The sequence below is a fragment of the Ursus arctos genome, unplaced genomic scaffold (assembly GCF_023065955.2).
Source record: "Ursus arctos isolate Adak ecotype North America unplaced genomic scaffold, UrsArc2.0 scaffold_14, whole genome shotgun sequence".
Lineage (NCBI taxonomy): Eukaryota > Metazoa > Chordata > Mammalia > Carnivora > Ursidae > Ursus > Ursus arctos.
In genome coordinates, this window is record NW_026622808.1 from 10,584,804 (window position 1) to 10,598,175 (window position 13,372).

At 50.6% G+C, this 13,372-nt stretch overlaps 1 long non-coding RNA gene across 1 annotated transcript; it reads left to right on the plus strand.

Moving 5' to 3' along the window:
* Positions 1–1,774: 1,774 nt before the first annotated feature.
* On the plus strand, positions 1,775–11,517 carry LOC125283768 (uncharacterized). The gene is made up of 3 exons (XR_007191761.2): positions 1,775–1,837; positions 2,641–2,787; positions 5,116–11,517. It is a non-coding gene; the product is annotated as an uncharacterized LOC125283768 (long non-coding RNA).
* The last annotated feature ends 1,855 nt before the right edge of the window (positions 11,518–13,372 follow it).

Consider the following 13,372-nt stretch of genomic DNA (forward strand, 5'->3'; position numbering starts at 1 on the left):
AATCGCAAAGACTTCGTTGCGAACAGCATTTTTCAAAGCGTTCTATACTTCCTAGCTTCTACTTTGGTTTCTTTTGAAATCCTTCTTTTCCCTTTTAAAGCTTTAACATCAGCTCCCTGATGACGTTTTGGCTCGGGTGAGTGTTGGGCAGCTTCTACCTGCCATCCCCGGAGACCCCCCTCCTGCCAAATCACCATCTCTGCCTACACCATTGTGCCCCTTCGTGTGGCGTCCGAGACCCTGGGGGCACTGGGGTCCTGCTTCCCGTATGGGTAGGATTTTACGGGACGCTACCCAAGGCAGTCTGGCTTTAAGTATCCCACCTAACCTAACTTGGCTTGCCGGCTCTCCTATGGCCCCGATACTCTGTGCCTGTTGGTTAACGTATCCAGCCACCCGTGGGACTCCTGGGTGGCTCAGTCGATGAAGCATCTGCCTTGGGCTCAGGTCATGATCCCCGGGTCCTGGGATCGAGCCCTGAGTCAGGCTCTGCTCAGTGGGGAGCCTGCTTCTCCCTCTCCCTCTGCTGCTCCCCCTGCTTGTGCTCTCTCTCTCTCTGACAAATAAAATCTTAAAAAAAAATATCCAGCCACCCTTAAGGGTGGCTCAGTGTTTGCCTCCCTCCAGGCCCAAGGCCAGCAGCTTCTGCCTCCTTGTACATTTTCCCACTTCTGTCTCTCTTGGAAGGCAAGAGCAGACTGGCATCATCCAGGTAGGACGTCCCCTCTAAAGGTCTGGTCACCAGATGGGTGTCATAGCAGCTGCTTCTCGTCCCGAAACAATTCCACGGTTGTAGGAGCTGCCATGAACCTGCAGTGTCCCTGACAGCCTCACCAGCGAGCACGTCTGCCTCGGCTCCCCCCACTGCCCCGGGAATCCCTGGAGAAGGAACATGTTTCCAGATACCTGGGAACGTCTTGGCTTGAGCTCCTGTAGCTCCAAGCTAGTGGCCCAGGCACACGGACTAGCCTGAAAAGCTCTTTTTTAAAAAAAAATTTAAGATTTTTATCTATTTATTTGTCAGAGAGAGAGAGAGAATACAAGCAGGGGGAGCAGCAGGCAGAGGGAGAAGCAGACTCCCCATGGAGGGGGGAGCCCCATGCGAGACTCGATTCCAGACCCCCAAATCATGACCTGAGCCAAAGGCAGACGCGTCACCAACTGAGCCCCCCAGGCACCCCGAGCCGGAAAAGGTCTCCTGTTTAACCAGCGAAGCTTTTTAGAAATGACCATGAAAAATGTTCTCCTTGCAGAGCGTTCTCAGCTCCAGAAGAGAAGCAGCTCCCCTTTCTCCAAGTTCAGGGCCGAGTCCCCACCAGGGAGGGCACACAGACCTGGATTGCGACCCGTCACACATTAGCTGTGTCGGGCCTCAGTTTCTTCTCTGTACACGGGACTAGCGGCCCAAGGACACAGTTGGGAAGATTTAATGAGATAATACATGAAAAAAGCCTGGCACATACAGGGAACCCACGGTTGGTGCCCTCCCCTTTTACTTGTTCTGAACTGGAAATGAACCCATGGGAAAGAAGGGGGGCGCAGCACGGCGAGGTCAGCTCCGGGGTGATTGCTCGCAGAGGTCTCTAGCTCAGCTCTCCGCAGTGCCTGGCCCCTGCGCCCACCAAAACGGCTCCCTCCAGCCCTGCTGTTGTTCCGCTTCTGTCCGCCAGGGGGAGACAAGGCGCAGGCTCCCTCGCGGGCGGCTTTCCTTGCGCGTTCACAGAGCCTCGAGAGCACGCGGCCGTGCGCGGGACCCCGCGGCCGTGCGCGCCCGCGGGACTCCCAGGGGCGGGGCGCTCACGCGTAGATGGCTGCGCTTCCCGCCTGGCCGGACCGGGTAGGGTTGAGGCTGGGGGCTCCCTGCAGGTCAGAAGCGGGGACTTGCGGGAATCTCGTCTTCCTCCGGGACCAGTCTTCCGCTTGGATTTGGGGGAGGGACGACCTGACCCCCTTCAGAGTTAGCATTTCTTCCCCATCAGAAGGCTGTCACCTGCTGCTTGGTTCACCCTAGCCCTGCAGCAGCGAGCGTCCGGGAACAGGCATCCTAGGGGAATGGCCCTCGGACAGGAAGGGAGTTTGGGGGGCCTAAGGCTATTCTCATTCTGCGGTCAACAAAGACGGATAGCTCCTCACGCTCACTCAGACTGCCCGGGGCCACAGGAAGGGGGATGGGGGATGGGGTGAGGGCAGTGGTCAGGATTGCCCATGACCTGGTCCTGATTTTTCACTTCCCCTAATCCCGTCACCCATTAGCCAGAAAGGACCCAGAACCCTCGACAGTTGCTAGGGGGCCTGTTTTGAAGACCTCACCACGCCATCCGAATTCTAATGTTGGTGGTGAATAGGGGAGGGTGGACAGGAGATCCTCGCAGCCCTGTGACTTCGGGGCTGGCCCTGGGCGCTGGGCAGGCCCCGTGAATGCCCTCGACTGCTGTGCCTAGGAGAAACCCTCCCTGATTTCGGAGACCTCCCGCAGAAGGAGGTCAACTCGGATGAGTCTTCCCAACTTCGGGCGTTTGCCTTCTGTGCGGCAGCGGCCCCCACCTGCCCTGGTCTCAGGAGCACTGGCCGCAGATGGCAGTCGGGTGAGCCCCAGTCAGCCTGCATCCTTATCTTGCTTCTCTTATTCCCCTGCTCCAGCCTGGCCCCTCCCAGTCCAGAATCACACCTGCAGGTGTTCATGGAGGGCCACAGTCTTACCCTCCCTGAGGCTGCCTCCAGTCCGGGACTGCTGTGGACAGCTCACCCAGAGAAGAGTCCAGCCAAACAGTATATCATACCTTTAAGGTGGGTGTAACATCCCTCCCTCTCCCCCAGACAGATACTTCTGGGGAGCGAACTTTCTAGAAAATAAGCCCATGGATGAGGCTTGATGCTTACTCTCCCATTAGAAACTCACAATATTTAGGGATGCCTGGATGGCTCAGTCAGTTGAGCACCCGACTTTTGGTTTTGGCTCAGGTTTTGTTCTTGGGACGGTGGGATCGAGCTTTGCATGGGGGCTCGTGCTCAGGGCGGAGTCTGCTTGTCCCTGTCCCTCTGCCCCTCCCCCTGTTCACGCTCTCTCTCTTTCAAATAATAGTAATAAAAGAAACTCACAATATTTAGAACTCATAGAGGCCTTGCAGCAGCTCTAATTTGCAAGACCGAAGGAACTTCAGAGAGCTTTTAACCCATCACCTTACTGTATTTCTTTTAACATATATTTAGGGAGGGTCTACTGCATAGGATGCATTTTGTGTGCACTTTGAATGACACCAAGATGTTAAATATCTACATAAAGTCCTACAGGGCCCAGCCCTGTCCTTGGTGTCCCGTCCTCCTTCCGGCCCTCTGAGCCTCCCACCAGATTGCCTATGGTTGTTCGCAGACCACACTCTTTCCTGCCTCCATGCCTTCCGTCCTCCAGCCTCACTGCCCCTCTGACTGGCTGCCTCCTACTTACCTCCTGCGAATCTCAGCCTAGCTGCTTCGTGTTGGGAAATCTTGGCTCCCTCCGCCTGCGTCAGGGCCCTTCTTCTTTCCAGGCTTCCCCAGGATACACCTCTGTGACTACACTTACCATACGATAAGGCAGTTATGAATTTCAGGGCTTGTCATCCCCACCCCCCACCCCACCCCTGACTCTGGGCTCTTTGAGATTCCGGGCTGAACTTGCTTCACCCTTTGAATCAGACCCAGGTTCTCCTCTGGGCAGCAGGAGAGAGAAGCTATCAAGGTGGGTGTGATAGATAGGGTCGGAGTAGTACAGATGGGAAACTGAGGCTGCTCCTGGGTAAATTGCTCTTCCTGGCAGCAGGCGAGAGCCAGAGGCATTTCCAGCTGATGGAAGTAGCCTGGGGAGCAGCCTGACACCCAACCAGCCTTCAGCCTCAGAGCGAGAGGCCTGGAGTGTCGGGAGGTTGTATAGAGCTCAGGAGCCCAGGTCACAAATGTGAATATTCTGATCGACAAGGCCTGACCAGCAGTGAAAGGAGCCCACGGCCAGGCGTCAGGAGACCCGCGTCCCAGCTCATGCTTCCTTCCATCTCACCTCCTGCCTTAGACCCACCTCAGTCCACGGGACTCCCCAACCTGTCCTACCCTTTCCTCTGCCGAGAGTGGCTTCTGTCCTTCCCCAAGTGTCTCCTGGTTAAAATACTGCTTTTCCTTAAGATTCGACTCAACTCCGGACACCTGGGCGGCCCAGTCGATTAAACGTGCAACTCTTGATTTCGGCTCAGGTCTTGATCTCAGGGTTGTGAGATCGAGCCCCGCCTTGGGCTCCGCGCTCAGCATGGAATCTGCTTGAGATTCTCTCTTTCCCTCTCCCTCTGCCTCTCCATCCCTCCTTCTCCCTCTCTCTCTCTTAAAAAAAAGAAAAAAAATTAAACCAAACTCAAATCCTACTTCCCGAGTGAAATCTTCACCTTCCCAACCGGATGTGAGGGGTTAGAGGCAACATGGACGATGTCGTAGAGTGTGGATGACAACCAGGTCTCCGAGTCAGCATCTTTTTTTTTTTTTTTAAGATTTATTTATTTGAGAGAGAGGAGGGGGAGGGGCAGAGGGAGAGGGAGAGAATCTCAAGCAGATTCCGTGCTGAGTGCTGAGCCCAATGTGGGGCTCAATCCCATGACCCTGAGATCAAGACCTGAGCTGAAACCAAGAGTCAGACGTTCCACGACTGCACCAGCCAGGCCCCCCATGGTCCTCATCTCAGGATTGCAGTTCACAGCCTACTTGAGCAAAGAGTTTTCTCTACCAGACGCTCAAACAAGTGTAGATTCCTACAACATTCATAGAGCGGAGTTTACAAATAAACAAGTCTTGGGGTGCCTGGCTGGCTCAGAGGAGCACGTGACTCTTGATCTCGGGGCTGTGAGTTCAAGCCCCGCTCGGGGTGTACGGCTTACTTAAAAATAAAAAATAAAATCTTAAAAAAAAAAAAAAGCACAGGTCTTAGAAAAATGAAAACAACTCTTCCAACATTAACGAAAAGGTCTTTGATACTTCTGGAAAATGGAAACAAATAGAAACCCAGTTTTGGCAGCACGAGATACAAAGTACAGATTTCCCTCGGCCGCGAGTATGTCAGTGTTTCTTCACCTTATTTCTGATCCTTCAAAAACACAGGTTCCCGGGGCTTTCGTCTCCAAGCATCACCTCCTGCATCGATGGTGTATTTGGTCGAGAGGAGTTTCCTTCCACTGGCTGACATGCATTTTCGTGGAAGGTACTGAGGAGCTGAACGGAGACGCAGGGAATTAAGGTCAGCAGTGGAGGATGGACGGGCTTCCGGGGAAAGACGCGCTGGCCGGGTTCTGATTCCTGCCCTTGACCGCGGCCAAGCCGAGTGCCCGCCGCCCGCGCACCACGGAGAATTGATCTTGTAGGAGCTTTCCTAACTGAAGGTCCCAGGTTGGAGCTGAGCTTCTGGAGCCGGAGGGAGGCGTGCTGGGGCAGGGAGCGTCTCCCAGTCCTGCTTTCTTTTGAGGAGGGGACAGACCACAGACACCCATCTGGGAGTCTTCCCAGGCGAGGACCGGAGTTTGAGCTCCTGTCTTGCACGCCGGAACCGGAGCCGGAGCGGGGGAGGAGGGGGCTGTGCGGGAGCGTTGTCCTCTGGGTCGTCCCTGTGCTGTTGCTCCTTTCCTTTTAAGGGCATTCCTTTTGTTTCTGTCCTGACAAATAATAAGGTTTTCGCGGAGGCCTGGACAGTCCGAGGAGCTGGGGGGCAGGGGGCCGATTCCTGCTTTCGGTGCAGCCTGGTGAGGGGATGGGGAGCAGTAGGAAAAGGGTAGCTGGGGAGACTGGTCGGTGCATCCCTGAGCCGGGCGCGTATTTCCCTTAAATGAACGTTGCCGTTTACCTCCGTGGGCGGGAGCACCACCCGCAGCCGAGGCGCGCCGAACAGGGGCCATGGGGACTCGGGGAGGAGTACGTGGCACCCGGGAGGGGCCCCGTGCATCCGCGTGGGAGCACACGGGAGGCAGTGCAGAGGGCGGGCATTCTCTGAGTGTCTGCATTTGACTAGATCCTGGAGGCGCTGGGTTTATGAGAGACCTAAGGAAGCGCTCCCAGCACAGGGCATGGTCCCATTTATATGGAATGTTCAGAACAGGCAAATATCTGGACACACAGCAGAGGAGTGGTGGCCTGGGGTAAGTGGTGGGGGTGGCGGGCAAGTGACTGCTAATGGGTACATTTCTTCTCGAGATGACAGAAATGTTCTAAAATTAGATTAGGGTGGTAAAACCATCGAATTGTACTTTTTTTTTTTTTTTTTAGATTTTATTTTTTTTGAGGGACTGAGTGAGAGAGAGTGCACAAGCAGGGGGAGAGGGGAAAGGAGAAGCAGACTCCCTGCTTAGGGGGGAGCGTGACGTGGGACTCCATAACGCTGGGACCCTGTGGTGATGACTTGAGCCGAAGGCCAACACCCAACCCATTGAGCCATCTGGGTGCTCCTTTAATTTTCTTTTAAAGATTTATTTATTTGAGAGAAAGAGAGTAGGGGGAGGGGCAGAGGGAGAAGCAGGCTCCCCTATGAGCACAGAGCCCCACATGGGACTCGATCCCAGGACCCTGGAATCATGACCTGAGCCGAAGGCAGACGCTCAACTGACTGAACCACCCAGGTGCTCCTGAATTGTACATTTTAAGTGGTGAAATTTACGGTATGTGGATTATATCTCAATAACGTTATTGAATAAAAGTTTCCCCACCCCCCAAGAAAAGCAGATTCCAACGTTGCTGTCATCGGGAGGAAACTCTCCCCACTAGGTTTGGGTTATCAGTGAAATAAGGTTGGCCCTGATGGTCTCTGGTTGGGGTGATGATTACCCGGGAGGTCCCCTTGTATTAGCCTCTCGATTTTGGTGTATGTTTGAAAATTCAAATAATAAAAAATTAAATGAATTTTTTAAAAACACCCAAACCACCAAGACACCGTGAGAAATGAAAAGACAGAAATGGGTGGTAGGAGAAGCTGAAAGTCCCAGACCCCACTTCAGACCCTGGAGCAGGGTTACCCCACGTGCTGGGGAACGTGACAAGGGGTTAGAACCTGGCCCATGCACACGGAGGAGTCTGGACCGGCCACGGGGGCGGGGGGGGCTTGATATCCGCGCCGTGTTTTCTTTTCTTCATTCAGGTATTATTTTATTGTTCAGATGGGCAGGAGAATGGAGAGGTGCGAATGATCTCTGTCCAACCCATAAAGAGATTATATGAAGGGAAGTAAAGAGACTGAAACAATTGTTCTGAAAATAACATGGTAAAAAAAATCACTCTGTATGAAAGGAGATATATATGCAGTGGAACGTGGGTCTCCCTGCTACGGTGGACCCCAAGTTTTATCCCCCAGAGACGGTCACCGTCACCATCAACAATTCTAATAAATGCACAATATATGTGTGTGCATGTGTGTGTACTCAGATATACACACTCATCTGTTTTCTTTACATACACACACCCGTGTACGTACACACACACATATACCCATTTACATACAAAATACTTTTTATATACAGACACACATGTATGTGTATATATATACATAAAACACTTGCATTTGCTTTTTTCCCAATTATTTTATTTTAAAGGGAATTTATTTACTTATTTAGAAAGAGAGAGCGTGCAAGCAGTGGGGTGGAGGTGGGGAGGGGCAGAGGGAGAGGGAGACAGAGAATCTTAACCAGGCTCCACATCCCAGCGCGGGGCCAATCTGGGGCCCGATCTCACAACCTGATATCGTGACCTGAGCTGAAATCTAGAGTCGGACACTTAACCGACTGAGCCACCCAGGCATCCCTGTGTCCATTTCTTTCTTTTTTTTTTTTTTAAAGATTTTATTTATTTATTCGACAGGGATAGAGACAGCCAGCGAGAGAGGGAACACAAGCAGGGGGAGTGGGAGAGGAAGAAGCAGGCTTATAGCAGAGGAGCCTGATGTGGGGCTCGATCCCACAACGCCAGGATCACGCCCTGAGCCGAAGCCAGACACTTAACCGCTATGCCACCCAGGCGACGCCCTGTGTCCATTTCTGATGGAGGAGTTGAAGTCTCCAACTATAAGAGTGGATTCATCTATATCTGTTGTTCTGAACCTTGATTTTATTTTTCATATAGTTTCATATTGGTACGTAAAGAGCTCCCTCATCTTAGTCATGGCGGCAAGGTATCCCATTTTGTAGATGTATCATAATTTGTTTAACCACTTTCCTGTGGATACATTTAGACTGTCTCAAACCATTTGCTATTATGAACAATGTTGCACTAAGAAACCTTGTACGCTTACAATTTTACACACAGCGAAGTCTCTCTGGAGTACATTCTTAGAAGTGGAACTGTGCAGTCAAAAGGTAAATGGGTTTTTCATTGGGAACAATTTGCTCTCCTTGGGTTTTGTACCAATTTGCTTTCCTCCAACAATGAACTCATGTTGCCCCCCCCCCAACAGTTTTTTATCAAAATGTTTTGTATCTTTACCAGTGAGCTAGATGAAAATGCCAAGTGTGGTCAAAATAATTTACACCAGACTCCATTTAGGGCAATTCATATGGAGAACAATCATGTTAACATAACGAATGCCAGAGAGTTTTCAAAGGAAAGCTAGAGTTCATTCGGTATCTTTGAACTCCTAGTGGGGAAAAAACTTACGAATATAATCGGGGCGCCTGGCTGGCTCAGAAGCGTGTGTGACTCTTGATCTCGGGGTTATGAGTTTGAGTCCCACACTGGGTGCAGAGATTACTTAAAAATAATAAAATCTTGGGGCACCTGGGTGGCTTAGTTGGTTAAGCATCTGCCTTTGGCTCAGGTCATGATCCCTGGGTCCTGGGATCGAGCCCCGCATTGGGCTCCCTGCTCAGCAAGGAGTCTGCTTCTCCTTCGCCCCCTCCTCCTGATTGTGCTCTCTCCCTCTCTCTCTGTCCAATAAATACACACAATTTTTAAAAATAAAATGAAATCTTTGAAAAAAAAAAGAATTCAAGATGTGTAGGAGAACTTTTCAGGTGGCGTGTTGACTCACTGGCCGTCAGAGAATTCACGGAGGAGAAACACCTTTGGGATGCAATGAGTGTGAGGAAACCTCCTGGAGGAATTCCTGCATGGCTGGACATCACAGAATTCAGCTGACAGGAACCCCCGTGAGTGCACTGAATTGGAAGAGCCGTCAGACACATCAGCGAGCTCACCCTGGAAGAAACCCTATGAAGGTAAAGAGTGTGGGAGTCTGACCGTCCATAGGCGTCATGCTCGAAGAGAAGCCTTTGGGGTGTAACGACTGGGGGGAGCCCTTCCTCAGAGCCCACATCTTCTTCCACACCACTGGGTCTACTCATGAGAGAAAGCCTGTCACTTACTGAGTGTGGTTGGACCTTTCATCAGAGCCCGAGTCTTACTCAGCATCGAAGAATTCATTCTGCAGGCAAGCCCGTGGATGTCACAGGTGTTGGAAGACCTTCTATCACACGGCACACCTTGCTCGGTCTCAGACGGTCCGTGCGGGAGAGGAACCGCTTGAGAACAACACGGGTAGGAATGTTCTTGGGCTTCAGTCAGGTTTTACAGCATCAAAGAAGAATCCCGTGAATGTCCCGGAGGTGAAAATATCTTCAGCCAGACTTGTACCTGCGAATCCACCTTGCAGAAAAAGAGAGGATTGGGGCGCCTGGGTGGCACAGCGGGTAAGCATCTGCCTTCGGCTCAGGGCGTGATCCCGGCGTTATGGGATCGAGCCCCACATCAGGCTCCTCCGCTGGGAGCCTGCTTCTTCCTCTCCCACTCCCCCTGCTTGTGTTCCCTCTCTCGCTGGCTGTCTCTGTCTCTGTCGAATTAATAAATAAAATCTTTAAAAAGAAAAGAAAAAGAGAGGATAGCAACCTGAGTGATTTGAATGTATCAGTGTATTTATTTCGTGACGCAAAGCTACTCACTGATCCTTGTGGGGGCCTCCTCGGTCGGTACATTTCTTTCTTTCTTTTGTTAAAGATTCTATTTACTTATTTATTTGACAGAGAGAGAGAGAGCTCAAGCCGGGGGAGCGGCAGACAGAGAGGGAGAAGCAGACTCCCCGCTGAGCAGGGATCCTTATGCGGGGCTCGATCCCAGGACCCCGGGATAGTGACCTGAGCCGAAGGCAGATGTTTCATGGACGGAGCCCCCCAGGTGCCCTGGTTATGACATTTTTAATAATAAGCACACTTACATACCGCTGTAACATACAGTGTGCATGTTTTAACGTGTCCCTTGATACAGAAATAATTTTAGAGCCTAGATGACGGGGATTGATCAGTGCATTGAATGTGATGGGTTCACTGACATAAGGCCCCGCGTTAAAAGTGACAGCTGTGCCTGGTTGACGAATGCTCTGAGACTCAACTTTTTCTTGCCTTCTCATCTCCTTTCCCGGCCACAGTTGGTCTCTGATTCACAGGCTCTTTGCGCCCCCTGATGCCCGTGGAGGACTCTGCGTCTTCAGCCCCGTGCAGGGCCGTCGCCTGCCCCTGCGCCTCTCGCGATTGCCCCAGCGGGAGTGCAGGGCTGTCTCCTCAACCCTTGAAAGCTTTTTCAAGGTGTCAGTGTTTAGCTCTCCCCCTTCCCCAATTTAAATTTAATTGATCTCTTTAAGAAAAAAAGGGGCCACCTGGGTGGCTCAGTTAGTTAAGCATCTGCTTTCAGCTCAGGGCATGATCTCAGGGTCCTGGGATCGAGTCCTGCATTGGGCTCCCTGCTCAGTGGGGAGTGTGCTTCTCCCTCTGCCTCTGCTGCTCCCCCTGCTCGTGCTTTCTCCCTCTCACTCCCTCAAATAAATAAATAAATAAAACCTTTACAAATATAAATTTAATTGATCTGGAGAGAGGCATGGTGTTATGGACTGAATTGTGTCTTGCCGAAATTTACCCGTTGAAGTCCTCACCTCCAGGGGGATGCATTAGGAGATAGGGCCTTTAAAGAGGTTCATTAAGGTTAAGTGGGGTTGTAAGGGTGGGGCCCTGATCCCATATGACTAGTGTCCTTAGGAGAAGAGAAACCAGGGGTGCACCTGCTTAGAAAAAAGGCCACTGGAGGCCCCAGCAAGAGGCAGCCATTTGCAGGGCCAGGGGAGACAGTGAGCCAGCAGTGCGCCCTGCCCACACACCTCGTCTAACCTTGTGGAGGACTGCCAGCTTCCAGAAACATGAGAAGACACATGTCTGTGTTTAAGCCACTGGGTCGTGTTATGGAAGCCCTCGCCGACTCACGTACATAGACGATGAATTGCTCTTAGCTCTGCAGGTCATTCTAAGGCGTGCCTAGGACAGGCATCAGGGCACATCGAAACGGTACCACCAGCCCTGGTGGTAAGTCTGGGAAAAAGTCCGGAGAGAAAAGGCCGCCTTGGATGCTGGGGTGAAGATGGGCTAAGAAGCTTTCGGACTCAATAGAATTCCCGCGGTTCTCTCAGTAAAACTCCGCCTTCCCCGCGTTCTTATTTTCATTCTATTTACACAAGGTCAGCACTCCAAATAAATATTTCTGATTTGTTTTCCCTTTGCTTTATTTGTTTATTTATCTATTTATTTATATATAAATCCCGATGTCATCAACGTACAGTGTTGTCCTGGTTGCAGATGCGTAATACAGTGACTCAGCACTTCCGTACTCATCATGACGCGTGGGCTCTTCATCCCCCACCCACCTCCGTTCTGGAAACCATCAGTGTGTTCTCTGTATTTAAGAGTTGTTGTTGTTGTTTTTTTTAATCTCTTTTTTTCTCTGTTCATTCGACTTGTTTCTTAAATTCCACATGAGTGAAATCTCACGGCTATTTGTCCATCTCTGACTGACCGATCTCCCTCCGCATCATACTCTCTAGCTCTGTGAATGTTGTTGCAAACGGCAAGAGTTCATTCTTTTTCATGGCTGAGTAATATTCCACGGTGTACACGGACTCTGCACGCTGCTTCTTTATCCGTTCATCGGCCGGTGAACATTTCTGGTTCTTCCATAGTTTGGCTATTGTGATTACTGCTGCTATAAACACAACAGTGCATGTACTTTTTCAAATTAATGTTTTTGTATTCTTTGAGTAAATACCCAGTAGTGGAAGTACCAGATCCTATGGTGATGCTCTTTCTAATTTTGGGGGGAAACACCTACTGTGTTCCAGAGTGGCTGCACCAGCTTGCGTTCCCACCAACAGTGCACGAGGGTCCCCTTTCTCCGCATCCTCGCCAACACCTGGCTGTTTCTTCTCCTGTTGATTTCAGCCATTCTGACAGGTGGGAGGCGATATCGGGTTTTGATGTGCGTTTCCTTGATGACCAGTGATGTTGAGCATCCTTTCACAAGTCTGTTGACCATCTGGATGTTGTCTTCTTCTTCTTTTTTTTTTTTTAAAGATTTTATTTATTTATTCGACAGAGATAGAGACAGCCAGTGAGAGAGGGAACACAAACAGGGGGGGTTGGAGAGGAAGAAGCAGGCTCATAGCGGAGGAGCCTGATGTGGGGCTCGATCCCAGAACGCCGGGATCATGCCCTGAGCCGAAGGCAGACGCTTAACCGCTGTGCCACCCAGGCGCCCCTGGATGTCGTCTTTGGAGAAATATCTCTTCATGTCTTCTGCCCATTTTTAATTGGATTATTTGCTTTTTGGCATTGAGTTGTATCAGTTCTTTATTTTGGATAGTAATCCCTTATTGGATGTATAATTTGCAAAAATATTTTCTCCCATCCTTTTTTGTTTTATGACTATTGACACAGCCTTGTTTTCTTTTCTTTCTTTTTTTTTTTTTTAAGATTTTATTTATTTGACAGAGATAGAGACAGCCAGCGAGAGAGGGAACACAAGCAGGGGGAGTGGGAGAGGAAGAAGCAGGCTCATAGCGGAAGAGCCTGATGTGGGGCTCGAACCCAGATCGCCGGGATCACACCCTGAGCTGAAGGCAGACGCTTAACCACTGTGCCACCCAGGCGCCCCAACACAGCCTTGTTTTCTATTGCTCATTGCAAGGCCGTGCTATCTCACTTGTTTTATTGGTGTAAATACATTTTTGTGGGTTATTAGAACTTATCCAATATTCATAACACTATTCCAAGGGTAAATAAATGTACTTTATGTTTCAATAACTAATTTATTTTTTTTTAATTTAAAAAAAATTTTCTTTTTTAAAAAAGATTTTTATATATTTATTTGAGAGAGAGCACGAGCAAGGGGAGCGGTAGGCAGAGGCAGAGGGAGAAGCTGACTCCCTGCTGAGCAAGGAGCCCGATGAGGGACTAGATCCCAGGACCCTGAGATCATGAGCTGAGCTGAAGGCAGACGCTTCACCGACTGAGCCACCCAGGTGCCCCTCAATAATTAATTTACAAATGGAATTAGGAGCAGCTCTGCATGGAGA